Genomic DNA, 13,658 nt, shown 5'->3' on the forward strand with positions numbered 1-13,658 from the left:
ATCATAAGGATAGAACAACTACAAAAGTACATCGAACATCGACATCCAATTGTCAGATCTCAATGGTATAACAAACACTACCACCCAACCTAATGGAACCTGAATGACTCACTCCCACAATGTTGAGGAGATAATCTCAAGTCCCAAATGAATAACTATCCAAAGTCATAATAATAATCTAGGTCAAGGAATCTTGGTAGCAATCTATCTCAAAGGATACCAAGTACACAAGTAACATCTAATTCCAAAGGCAACAAAGATATATAGAAAACCTACTATGTAAGTGGGCAAGTGTAATCACATGAGCAAACTCTAAGGTTACCCTAGCAGCCTCTCTAGAGTTTGGTCCCCTAGTGACTCTATGCGACATCAATATCATTTCTTATAGACAAGGATAATGAGGCAAGGTCACAACCAAGCATCCTCTCTACTCTCATCCTAGCATGTCCTGATACTCAAGGCTTGGGAAAGGTATTACACTAACTCTTGTTAATTAATTTTAACCCCACTAATGAAATATTATCCCTTATCAATAAAACTTACAGTGGGTTACCCAGGAAGCCTCTTTAGGGCTTTGACCTCCATTGCAAGCCACTTCCCCACATACACAAAGATAACCTACCCTAAGCTCACAATATAGAATCTCATAAAAATCACAATGTCCACATCAGTCCTATACAAGCAACTAGAAATCACAACAAATAATGATAAATTCCTTAAAGGTTAAATCATGAAAATCACAACATTACATAACCACGTCATAAATCAAACACCTCCCAAGCCTTTGGTAAACATACCTAACTAGAAAAGAATACTAGGTTTGTCCCAAACCCCAACATGAAACAAAACTAACATCTTGTCATGTAGCCCCCATAACCCCAAGCAGAAAAAGCCCTAGGGATCTCGGGCAGAAGTAGGAAGAGAAGGCTAAGGAGGGAAGCAGCGACGATGAGGAGGATCCAGAGTCTGAGGAGGTGGTGAAGGAGATGCAGGAGGAAACAAAGGTCGATAGGGGAAGGAAGAAGCACCAGAGGGAGATTCTGGAGGATGTGCGCTCTCATTATGAGGAGACATCTGTGCTGCCCCTTTCTCCTGTCCATCTCCATGCTGAGGAACAGAAAGAGGAGAAAGCTGGGTATGCAGAAGGGGAAGTGTAGACCAATGACAGGAGGAAAGTGTGGATTAATTTCAATGTCAAGACCACCAAAATGGGAATCTTTAGGGAGGCCATGAATCCCCAAATCCTAGTGGAAAATCAAGAAGAGCAGTGGCTAGAAGAATTAATTAATTTGGCGATTGTGGCTATTTCGGATAGGGCCAAGGAGACAGGGATGAATCTTTTAAATAATGCTTGCAACAGCATGATTGATAATTTTAGATCAACCAAATGGCTTTTCCACGAGCTTGAGGAGGTTAAAGACCAGGTGAAACACATTGAGGCAACAAGGGAAGGAAGGGAAGAAAACAGGAGGACAAATTCGGCTGATAGGCTCACTCTGGCGGAATAGAGGATACACAATCTGGAAAACTACAATCACAACCTTGCCAATCAGATGTTTTCCTTGTTAAGCTCCATCAACAACAACATCATCTCTCTTATGGGCTGGATCAAAGATAGAGAAACACACGATGATGAGGATGGAGTAGACAGAGACGAGGCCAAAACAGAGGACGACCTTGCAAAGGACAACTCCACTCCTGCACAGGACCAGGGGAGTCCAAGAGGGCAACAGATGGAAATGAAGGAGAATCAATAGGCCTTTGAGGCTCCTTAGGTGATGCAGGATCTGGAGTGAAAGAATGAGGAATAACTCTTGCCTATTCTTTTGTTTATCGCTGTCTTTTGGCTTTTTGTGCTAGCTTTTGGCCGTGGCTTTGTTTGTTTCCTTTTCCTGGTCTTTTCTCAGTACTTTTTCCTTTGGCTGGGCTTAATGCTTATTATCAGCCTTTGAACTTTTACTTTTTTGACTAGGTTGTCATGCTTATTATCAGCCTTCTTATGTACTAACTTTCGGGTTTCAGGTTCCCTACAAAACCTGTTTATCTAATCAAAAACATCCTGTCATGTAGTTAAAACAAGTGTAGTTATTTAGTTATTTTGATTTATCAATATAATTCATAAAAAATGATTCAAAATAAGTTTCCAAGTTTTTTTTTTTTTTTTTTGAAATTATCCCAATTGATAGAGGATTCCAATTTGGACTGATCAAAATATACATTTCACTTATATAACTTAATCGACTACATTTTCCTAAATGTGTTTGATAAGATCTCATGTTGATTCACAAGGAAAATAATATAGTTTATAATACATGTACGATTCTCAATTAACTTTTTTATTTATGGAGATCCAATATATAAATAAATCAAATAATAATTATTGTTAACTATTAAATTAAATCTTAAAAAGGATCACAATTTAATATTATTAACTAATAATTCAAATTCAATTCAATTAAACTTAATTTAAAACACAATTTCAACTTTAACAAATAATAATAATATGATACTATATAAAAAAAATTTAATTAAATAAAATTTAAATTTAATAATAATTATAAATTTTAAAAAAATATATAAAACAAATTTCTTAAATTTTTAAAATCTTTTTTTTCATATATTCAATAATATAAAAATAATGTTTTTACAATACATATATTATTAAAACTAGGTATAGGTACAATCCAATAAGGAAATTTTTTCCAGCGAGTTCTGTTTTTCATAGACATTTCAATAATGAAGAACAATAATCTTCAAAAATAAGGGTTTCATTCTAAAATATGATTTCCATAACAAGATCCATATATAGGCACAAAGAAGACAGAGATACAACATAAGATTTACTATGATGAGTTCTACAAGATTCCTACCTTGATATGATGCTAAGATTTGATAAACACTCAAAGAATGCAAAAATTCTTGTCTCTCAAAATCCTTTTGAAAATTGCTTCTTAAAACCTGTGTATGGGAAAATGAGCTCTAAACTCCTAATTAAGAATTTCTCAGCCTAGGGTTTCACTTTTACGAACACGCAAAAGCCTTTTCTTATATTATTTTAATTTATTTAATTCTTTGTGCACACTTTTTTTGATCGGTAAATGGCCGAAGCCTTTGATTATATTTTTAAACAAATAAAGATACATCATAGTTATCTTCATTTTGACGGGCACTGGTAGGAAAGAACAGAGAAGAAAACCTCTAGTCTTGCCTAAGATCATAGTCCTTTATTACTACAATATAAAAGGGGCATACCCTAGTTTCAAGTATGGTTTTATTGCAATGGACACAAGTCTTAATCTGCATTATGTCTATTTTGAGAAGACCAATCCAGTTATATTCTTGTTCTGAAATAATCAGTCTAGCCAGAGTTATGGATGCTTAGATGGCCTCTTTTTTTTTCTATTATATCTGAAGCTCACATGCCTTACTATTTTGTGAAACAATAGTTTGCTAAGAAGAAATTGTTAGTATTATTTTTAAAGAAAATTGAGAGGCTTTTCTGATTAGTTGTTAGCATGCTTTACTACCCCATCATAAGTGAAAAACTGACCATTTCCAAAATTGAATAAAAATTCTCTTAGTCCTATCATTTTTTAGTCCTAACATTCTTTAAAAAAAAAATCAGATATCATCTTAATATTAGAATCCTACTAAAGACCAAGTTTTAGTTTGACAAACAAAATTCCACATAATTGCATGGGGGATACAGATCAGAGTGTCTTCAAAGGTATCATGTTAATGGACTGATCTTATTGATTTATTTTGGTTGTATTATAGAGTTACTTAATTATCTATTTAAAATGATTTAGCTTGTCCCTCCTTATTTGTATGGTCCTATTCTACAAAATTTACTAACCCTGTTATAATCAAAGTCCTGTTTTTTGACTTCAACATGGGCCTTCCCCAGCTTGTTAAGACTAGCAGCTTTGTGCACACTTTTTTGCTTTTAATTTAGAATAAAGTTTATTTAAATTATTCCCACTTTGTTATTATTAAATAATATTTAGAAAATATATTTATTAATTTAACTAATAATAATATTTAAAGTTCATTATTTAAATGAAACTTCTAAATTTATTATTATTAAGTTAAATAAATATAACTACGCCAAATTTGGTCTTTTAATTAAATATTTAAATTTACTTCTTCTATTTAATTAATTTCCTAATTAGCTAAATATATTTAAAATTTGATTTTTCTTAATAAATTTTTTGCTTAATTAAATCATTTAATACTATCTTTATTTGATTTTATTATAATTGAAAATCACAATAGACCTACAAACTTAATAAGAAAACTCATCTAAATGACAAATTACAAATTCAAACTCAAAGCTCAAAACTTGAATTCATGTCACTTGATGAATTTGGAAAGGTAAATGATTCAGATACTTGTCCTATATTTTAGGACAATTGGCTCAATTTAGGATTTGGACTTGAGAACTATCTCCCCTCTTTACCATTGAGATACTGCAATAGGGCATGCTCATCCTAACAATCCAGGGAGGTTGATGCCCTGTACCTGCAATCTACATAAAAGTCGAACAAGTACATATGCATATATATCTAAACTAAATAGGCAATTGTGAGGAGTGGTACATCATATAGATGTCAAATAGTAGGTGACTACAACTCCCTCCCTCAAGTAACTTAGAAATATCAAACATAAAGTAAAACATACATGTACACCATACATATGCAAGTATGGGATAAGTGACCATAAAAACCATATATAAATCATTCATCGAACTTTCACCATAAAAAAATATGAAACCACTATATGAAACATATAAAGCATCATCATTGAAAGAATAACCATGAACACATGAAATAACTGAGTATCAAGTAGCTCATTAGATATATAATATAAGCATGAAATAACATCAATGAAATTAGGTAACCAAGTACCACTAAATCATAACACATAACCATAAAATCTAGCCTAAAATAATTCAACAATATAACATGAAAAGTAAATGAGGGGTAGGCACTACATCCACACCCTAGACTTAGGCTTACTCTAGGAAGCCTATAAACAAGTAGGGATATAAATCCCATAATCTAGATACATCCTCCCATGTAATTAATGACTCATTAGTAGGGTCCCATTGGACCTTTACGTATTCTATGGTTTGACCCCTGAGGGTCAAATCCTACTGTTGAAGAATACACACCAGCTCTAAAGTCAACTACCCATCCTCCATCTATAATGCATTCCAATCAAGAATGTGTATCACAGCAGGAATATAGTGCCTAAGAATATAAACATGGAAAACATCATGTACATGAGATAAGTTGGGTGGTAATGCAAGATGGTAGGAAACTAGCTTTCCTCTCAAGAATCGCAAATGGACCCACAAACTGAGGTGCTAGCTTCAAACCCTTTCCATAACAGATTGGATTCTTCGATGGATGCACTCTCAAGAATACCTTCTCTCTAATTGCAAACTACTTATCTGTCCTATGAGCATTAGTGTACTTCTTCTATCTATCCTATGCTGTATACATGTGCTCATAGATGCACACTACCTATTGCTCCATATCTCGAAGAATCTTAGGACCTAATAGGATGCAATCCTCTAAACTACCCCAACTCAATGCATATGACAAGGACAACCATCCAAGACATAAAAAGGTGTCATCCCAATAGAATTGTGATAACCATTATTATAAGAAAACTATACTAGATAAAGATAATCCTCCCAAAGAGTTTGTTGGTCCATAACATGCATCCTCAACATATCCTCCATAACCCAACTCACTCTCTCCATTTGACCATCTATCTCAAGGTGATATGTTGAGATAAAGTTCAACTGTGCTCCAAGATCATGCTATAAATATGTCCAAAATGTAGATGTGAATACAAGATCCCTATACAAAATAATCTCTCAGGGAATACCATGCAATCTCACAATGTCACATACAATGACATTGGCTACTAAAACCATTGTGTAGGATGACCTCATGGGTGAGAAGTGTGCCCCCTTCATCAACTCATCAACAATGACCATGATAGCATCATGTCGATGAATAGTCGTAGGCAATCCCACAATGAAATCCATAAAAATAATTTTCCACTTGCATGAAGGAATGAGATTAGGTTCTAAAAGTCTTGTAGGATGTTGGTGCTCTACCTTAATCCTCTGACACTCAAGATACCTAGCCAAAAAATTAGTGATATCCCACTTCATACCTATCCAAAAATATAACCATCGTAAGTTTGCATGCATCTTCTTGACACTTGGATGTGTTGAGTAAGGTGCATGGTGGGCCTCAAATAGGATCAATGTATGAAGCTCATCCAATAGTGGTACATAAATCCTTCTTGTATAACATAAAAGGTCATTTGACTCTAGGACATAGCCTAAAAATCTTCCCTTTAAAGATCTCCCTAAATCTATCTCAAGGCTCACTTCTTGATACCAAGTATCTATAGGAAGTGCTTGAAGTATAAGGCTCCTCAAATTCACACTAAGATTCAATGTTAATGTCTCATGTCTTCTACAACTCAAAATGTTAGCTACCACATTCTCCTTCACCTAAATATACTTCACCTCGAAGTCATACTCATATAAAAACTCCATCCAATGCCTTTGTCTAGCATTCAAATTAGGCTGCATGAATATACACTGCAAACTGTGATGGTCGCTATGAAGTTCAAAATGATGCCCCAAAAAGAAGTCTCTCCATCTCACTAGAGCATGAACAACTGCACCTAGCTCAAGGTCATGTGTGGGATACTTCAACTCATAGTCCTTGAGCTTGTGAGACTTATAGGCAATCCTATATTTGTCCTGCATTAGGATGGCACCAATCCCTTCTAGGGAAGCATCAATACACACCATAAAATCACCTACTAGATCAGTTACTACTAGAATAAATGTGCTACTCAAAAGCTCCTTGAGCTTCTGGAATGCTTCCTCGTATTTCTCTATCCAAATGAACTTCTTCCCCTTTCTTTGGAGGGAAGTAATGGGGGTATGCAAATCTAGAGAATTTTTTAACAAATCTGTAGTAGTATTTAGCCAAACCCATAAAGCTACAAATATTAGACACAGTAGTGGGTGTAGGCCAATCTACCATTGCTTGGATCTTTGTAGGATCCACTGAGATACCATCTCCTAAAATGATGTGTCCTAAGTACTATACCTTAGACTAAAAGAAGTTACACTTCGTCCAATTGGCATATAACTAATTATCTCTAAGGAACTGAAGGACTAACCATAGGTGTTCCTCATGTCCTTCTTAAGATCTAGAATATACCAATATGTCATCCAAGAACATAAGTACATAATGGTCTAGGTAAGAATAGAATACTCCATTCATCAAGCACATGAATATTGATGGAGCATTCGTCAAACCAAATGGAACCACTATAAACTCATAGTGTCCATAATGAGTGCAAAAGGCTAGCTTATGTATATCACCATCATGAATGTGTAGTTGATGGTACCCTAAATTGATGTAATGCTAGGGTAGTTTGCTTATTTAGTCCTTACTTTCTCAAGGACTTGCTTAGGCTTTCTCTTAGCCTATTAGGGTTTCCTTGATGCCCTAAATTGTAGAGATCTCTACCCTATCCTCTAACTACTCCTACCTAGCTACACCAATGGTTTTAGTTCCTTCATTCTTCCAATGCCTCTTCAAACTAACTTGTCGACTTCCTTCCTTAGTCTTTCTTGACCATTTTTCTCAACCTTGTAAACTGAGGGGCTCTTACAAGTGATGCCAGTCTTCTCCTAGGATTTTGAACAAAAATTTCACAAGTTACCTTCAAGTTCTTTACTCCTACTCCAAAACTGCCAAAAATAGGGCTACTAGAATTAGCCCTCCAACTTGAGCTTTTGTAATTTAACCCTAATATTCTCTAAATAGGGTGGCAAAAAAATTATGGTTTCAAGTACACTTTTGGAAAATATAAAATATTTTGTGGGTCTTAGGTTTGCAAACTATTCATGCACCTAAAAGAAACTTTTATGCCTATCTTTAAGGGTTTCACAACATGAATGGCAAGGCTCACTAGGGTCTGGTCATTCCCCCAACAAAAATTTTCATGAAACCTTATCCATTATAACTTAGTGACATTCCTTACCCATCGTCCTTCTGGAACACTTGGTTTGAAGTATTCCTCACATTCAAACCTCAAATCCTTCCTTTCTTTACTGTGATTGCCTAACCAAGTATCAAAGACTTGCATAGGGTATCAAATTTAAATTACTTAACACACTTTCTAGGGACCCAAAAACTATGTACATTATTTACACTAGCTCCACTCTCATTTTACCTAAATCCATGAAGAACTCACAGTAGGAACTCATGAGGGAGCCATTCTTGCACAGAGAGTCAAGATTGAACCAACATATAGGAAATTTACAAATGAATTTCAAAACCTTCTTAAATGAATACCTATGAAATTGAAACCTGAATAGAAAAGTACTATAATAATATGAACCATAAAGATCCAATGCCATAGTAAAATCTTCAATCCATTATTTCATACAGGCAATCAAAAACTATTAAAACTGAATTGGAAATCATGGATCTAATTGCACAAAATTGCTGATTATATTTCCCAACCCTTGGGATGTGTTTAGTTATTGGTTTTATAGGCTCCCAAAGAGGTTGTAGGTAGTTAGACCAACTACCAACCTCTTTCTTTTATTTTGCAACTTTTGTCAAAAAAAATTGTCAAGTAACTTTTCCAAAAATTGCACAACTTTGACAACTTTTTGCATCTTTGAGCAATTTTTCTTTCCTTTACTTGGGAACTTCCAAACCTATCTATTTTGATCCATTAATGATGTCTAGGCATGATTTAGCCTCCAAGACATCAATTTGCATGATTTTTTCCATTTTTCTCCTTTATTGACAACCTTTACACGTTTGTAGCACAATTGACATCGTTTCGACATCTTCTCCCTTTCTTGGTCTAAATGACATGGTAGGAGCTCCAACCTAAGAAATAGGATATAAAAAATTAATGAAGGAGAATATAGTTTATAGACCATACCTTCCTCATGCTTTCATGGTCCTATACCCATTACCCCTAACACAAGCTACACTCACAAACATACCAAAACTAGCTAGGAGGGAAACTTCACCTAGGAACAACTCAAACAAAGAGATGACCATGAAAGGTCTAACCTTACATGCCTAACTTGGCTAGAGTCAATACATACCAAAAATCCAACTAGAAACCAAAACATAAGACTAGTACTAGGGAGCTTGATTAAGGTGCTCCTGCACCATAAATTTAGATATATCTTAGAGAACACTTTGGCTTCCTTGATCTGGTCAAACAAGTTATTGATCCTCGGTAAAGGGTACCTATTTTTAATTGTTACCTTGTTTAACATTCTATAGTCAATGCACATGCATAATGATCCATCCTTTTTCTTCATGAAGAGCACTAGTGCTCCCCATGGAGAAACACTCAATTTAACACAACCATTAGAAAAAAGGTCTCTAGTTGCAAGCATAGTTCAATCAAATCCTAAGTGGTCATCCAATAAGGAGGTCTAGATATGGGCTCTACTCCTAGGATGAGGTTGATGTGAAAATAAATGTCCCTCTTAGGTGGCATGCCTAGAATCTCACTGAAAGAAACATGGACATACTCTTGTAGGATAAGGTGATCTAGGATGTTCCTCCTCAAGTTCACTCACAGTAATGGTGAGAACTTGATAACCCTTACAGATGCTCCATTTTAGTTACATAGAAGAGATCATCTAGAGGGATAAGGGTATTTGGATGCCTAAAATCTCAGAGTCCTTACCCTAGTCATCCTTACATTGAATAGTCTTCCTCCTATAGTCAATGCTAGCTCTATGTGAGCCTGGCCAATTCATACCCAACACTATGTCATAAGAACCAAAGGGAATGACTCGAAGGTCTACTAAAGTAATAAATTTTCCTAGGTCCAACTCACACAACTGCACTAGAGAGTCTATGGATATCCTAGCTACGAAAGATAGTTCCACCTACCAATCTATGCTTTTCTTAACTACCTCAAGCTTGCATATTACAACTATAGAAGGTGATATGAAGGAATCTGTAGCACCTGAATTGAATAAGATGGAAAGGGGTGTACCTTTGATTGATCTTGTAGTCTCAACTATGGTACCCTAGTGATTTGGTTGGCAGTTATCTATCACTATAAAAACTCTATGTGATCTTCCAATGTCACCAACTTTAGGCTCAAACACGGTTGGCCCCAGTCCTCAATACTGAGAAGTACATTGTAGGTAGTTGGCTGCAATGTTATCCAAACTATCCACATGAGAAACACCTTGTACCTCTATCAAAACCTCTTCCTACTAGAGGTGCACTAGCCTACCGATGATTGTCTTTGGTGACAAAGGAGTGATTACGTTGCATAGGCTAATTATGCTAATTTTCCCTATTGTGTTGATAATTTAGGAAGCTCTAAGAATTGGAACCACTACCACCACTTATGCTAGAGGATAAGATCCCTTCTATTGTTGTTTCTACTACTGGTGACCCTAATTGCCTTTGGAGTAAGGAGACTTCCTATGACTGTCTGTGCCCTGGTTTTGTGTGCCCTTTGACCCTGATGGTGCATGTCCACTAGTAGGTGCCTCCACAAAACCACCATGTCCCAAGGTGACATTTTGATTTACTAGAATAGCTTGATGAACCATATCCTTAAGGGTCTTAGGTTGAAAAAGCTTCACACCCCCAATGAAATGGATGTTCAAACCTTGAATGAAGTGTTGTACCATCAATGGTGAACTATCACCAGTTCTTGCATATGGTATGATCTCATAGAATTTTTCCTCATACTCCACAACAGTCATGGTATACTACCTTAGATTATGAAACTCATCCTCCCTTTTCTGGTGTCATTGTTTTGGTAAGAAGCGATCACAAATTTTTCTAAGGAACAACTCCTAGGTAATAGTATTCATGTCCACACCTAGCTTCTTTTCCTCAATATTCCACCACATGGTCACAAAGATGATTAAGTGTGTGATGGCATATCTTTCTTTGACATTGGAGTCAAAGTCTTTCATCATGAAACATCTATCAAAGGAAATCAACCACTACTCTACATCATAATTAGTACCTTTCCTAGTGAAGGGTTTGATCTTGGCCTACTGGAGGTCCTTCATCTATGTGGCCTTGGCTGACCACTATCTATCACCATGAGGATCTCCCCGAGGACTCCTAGATCTCTATCTCTCCTCGTTTTCATCATGATGTGATTCCTCTTGATCAACACCATTTGGTGGGGGTAAGTGCTCTAGAATAATCCTCATCATTTGTGTCAAATTGACCTCTTCTGAATCAACATGTTTCTCTCCATTGTTCTCCTCCCTATTCTCTTCCTAAACATGATTCTCATGACCAATCCTATGCAAACTGATATCTCTACCTTGCACATGACCTCTGCGTCATCCTAAGCTACGACCTCTCATAGATGATCTAGTCCTGGACACCTTCGTCCTACAACATCCAAGAAAGAACAACAAAATGCCAACAAAATCGACAAGGGCATACTTCTATAAAGAATAATCATAAGAAACATGTTTTGAAAATCAAATCAAGAGTTATTCAAGTTTGCATTCTTCTATGTTTAAGTATTCGAGTATGAAATTCAAGTTTTTCAAGTTATGATAGATAAATTTAGTTTCTTAAGTTTCATTTAAGTTGACTAGTTGTCATCCAGTGGCATTATAATAGACCCAGAGCTCCCAATGTTGAAACTCAGGCTCTGATACCAAATGTAATGCCCTACCAAGGAAACCAAAAGAAATTAACCTATTGTGTCACTAAGTTTGCTAAACATTTTTTTCTTAAAGATTAAAAACAAGTAGAGATAACATAGTGGAAGCAGTAACTCACATACATACATAAATAATACAATAATAATTATATCTCTCAAGGGTTCCATGATAATGAATAGCATACATAATTTTTATTTAGATTAAATCTGATAAATAAATAAAATTCATGTCATATAATAACCATAAGTATGAAATCAAATGAAATAATATACAAGTACATAAGATGCCACATTATAACCAAAATGCATAATCATCCTCTGTACAAGTCATAGGGTATGAAATGCTAAAATAATATACAACAAGATAAGATACATAATCTCATAGGATCCTAAATAATCAAAGTATAGTAAATCAGAATATGACCATAGAACAAAATCACAAGACCAAAAGGATAGAACAACTACACAAATACATCTAGCATTGACATCTAGTTGTCAGATCTCAATGGTATAAGAAACACTACCACCTGACCTCGTGGAACCTAAATGGCCCACTCCCACCATGTTGAGGAGGTAATCTCAAGTCTCAAACAAAAATCTAGGTCAAGGAATCCTGATAAAAATATATCTAAAAGGATACCAAGTACACATGTAACATTTAACGCCAGAGGAAACAAAGACACATAGGAAACCTACTATGTAAGTGGACAAGTGTCATCGCATGAGCCATCTCTAAGGTTACCCTAACAGCCTCTCTGGACTTTTCCCCCCTATTGACTCTACATGACATCAATATCCTTTTTTATAGACAAGGCATACTAATGATGCAAGGTTGCAACTAAGCATCCTCTCTGCTCCCATCCTAGCCTATACTAGCACTCAAGGCATAGGCGAGGTTATACACTAACTCTTGTTAATTCATTTAAACCCCATTAATGAAATGTTATCACTTATTAATACAACTTACAATGGGTCACCCAGGTAGCCTCTTTTGGGCTCCGACCTCCATTGCAAGCCACTTCCCAACATACACAAAGATAACCTGGCCTATTTGGCAAGGGCCTAAGGGTGGGGGGCTAAGGTTGGCCCTACTATCTATAAGGGCCCCTACTATTCGCAAACAAAGGGGGCCCCGACCTTTACCATTAAAATAGTAGGACTAGAAATCACAATAAATACTGATCAATTCCTCAAAGATTAAATCACAAAAATCACAACATAAGATAACCACATCATAAATCAAACACCTCCCAAGCCTATGGTAAACATATCTAATTGGCCAAAAATACTAGGTTTATCCCAAACCCCAACATGAAACAAAACTAACATCCCATCACATAGTTAAAATAAGTGCAATTATTTAGTTATTTAAATTTATCAATATAATTCATAAAAATCAATTCAAAATAAGTTTTCAAGTTTTCATTTTTTATGAAAGTATCCCAATTGATAGAGGTTTCCAGTTTGGACTAATCAAGATATAGGTTTCCCTTATATAACTTAATGAACTACATTTTCTAAATTTGTTTGATAAGATCTTGTGTTGATTCGCAAGGAAAATAATATAGTTTATAATACATATGATTCTTAATTAACATTTTTTTTTATGGAGATCCAATATAGAAATAAAATCAAATAATAATTACTATTAATAACTATTAAATTAAATCTTAAAAAAGATCACAATATAATATTATTAAGTAGTAATTCAAATTCAATTCAATTAAACGTAATTTAAAACACAATTTCAACTTTAAAAAAAATAACAATATGACACTATATAACAAACTTTTTAATTAAATAAAATTTAAATTTTATTATAATTATAAATAAATATATATATATATATATATATATATATATATATATATATATATATATATATATATATATATATATATATATATATATAT

This window comes from Cupressus sempervirens, chromosome 9 (genome assembly GCF_028749045.1).
Source record: "Cupressus sempervirens isolate cs-2001-9-10 chromosome 9, ASM2874904v1, whole genome shotgun sequence".
Classification (NCBI taxonomy): Eukaryota; Viridiplantae; Streptophyta; class Pinopsida; order Cupressales; family Cupressaceae; genus Cupressus; species Cupressus sempervirens.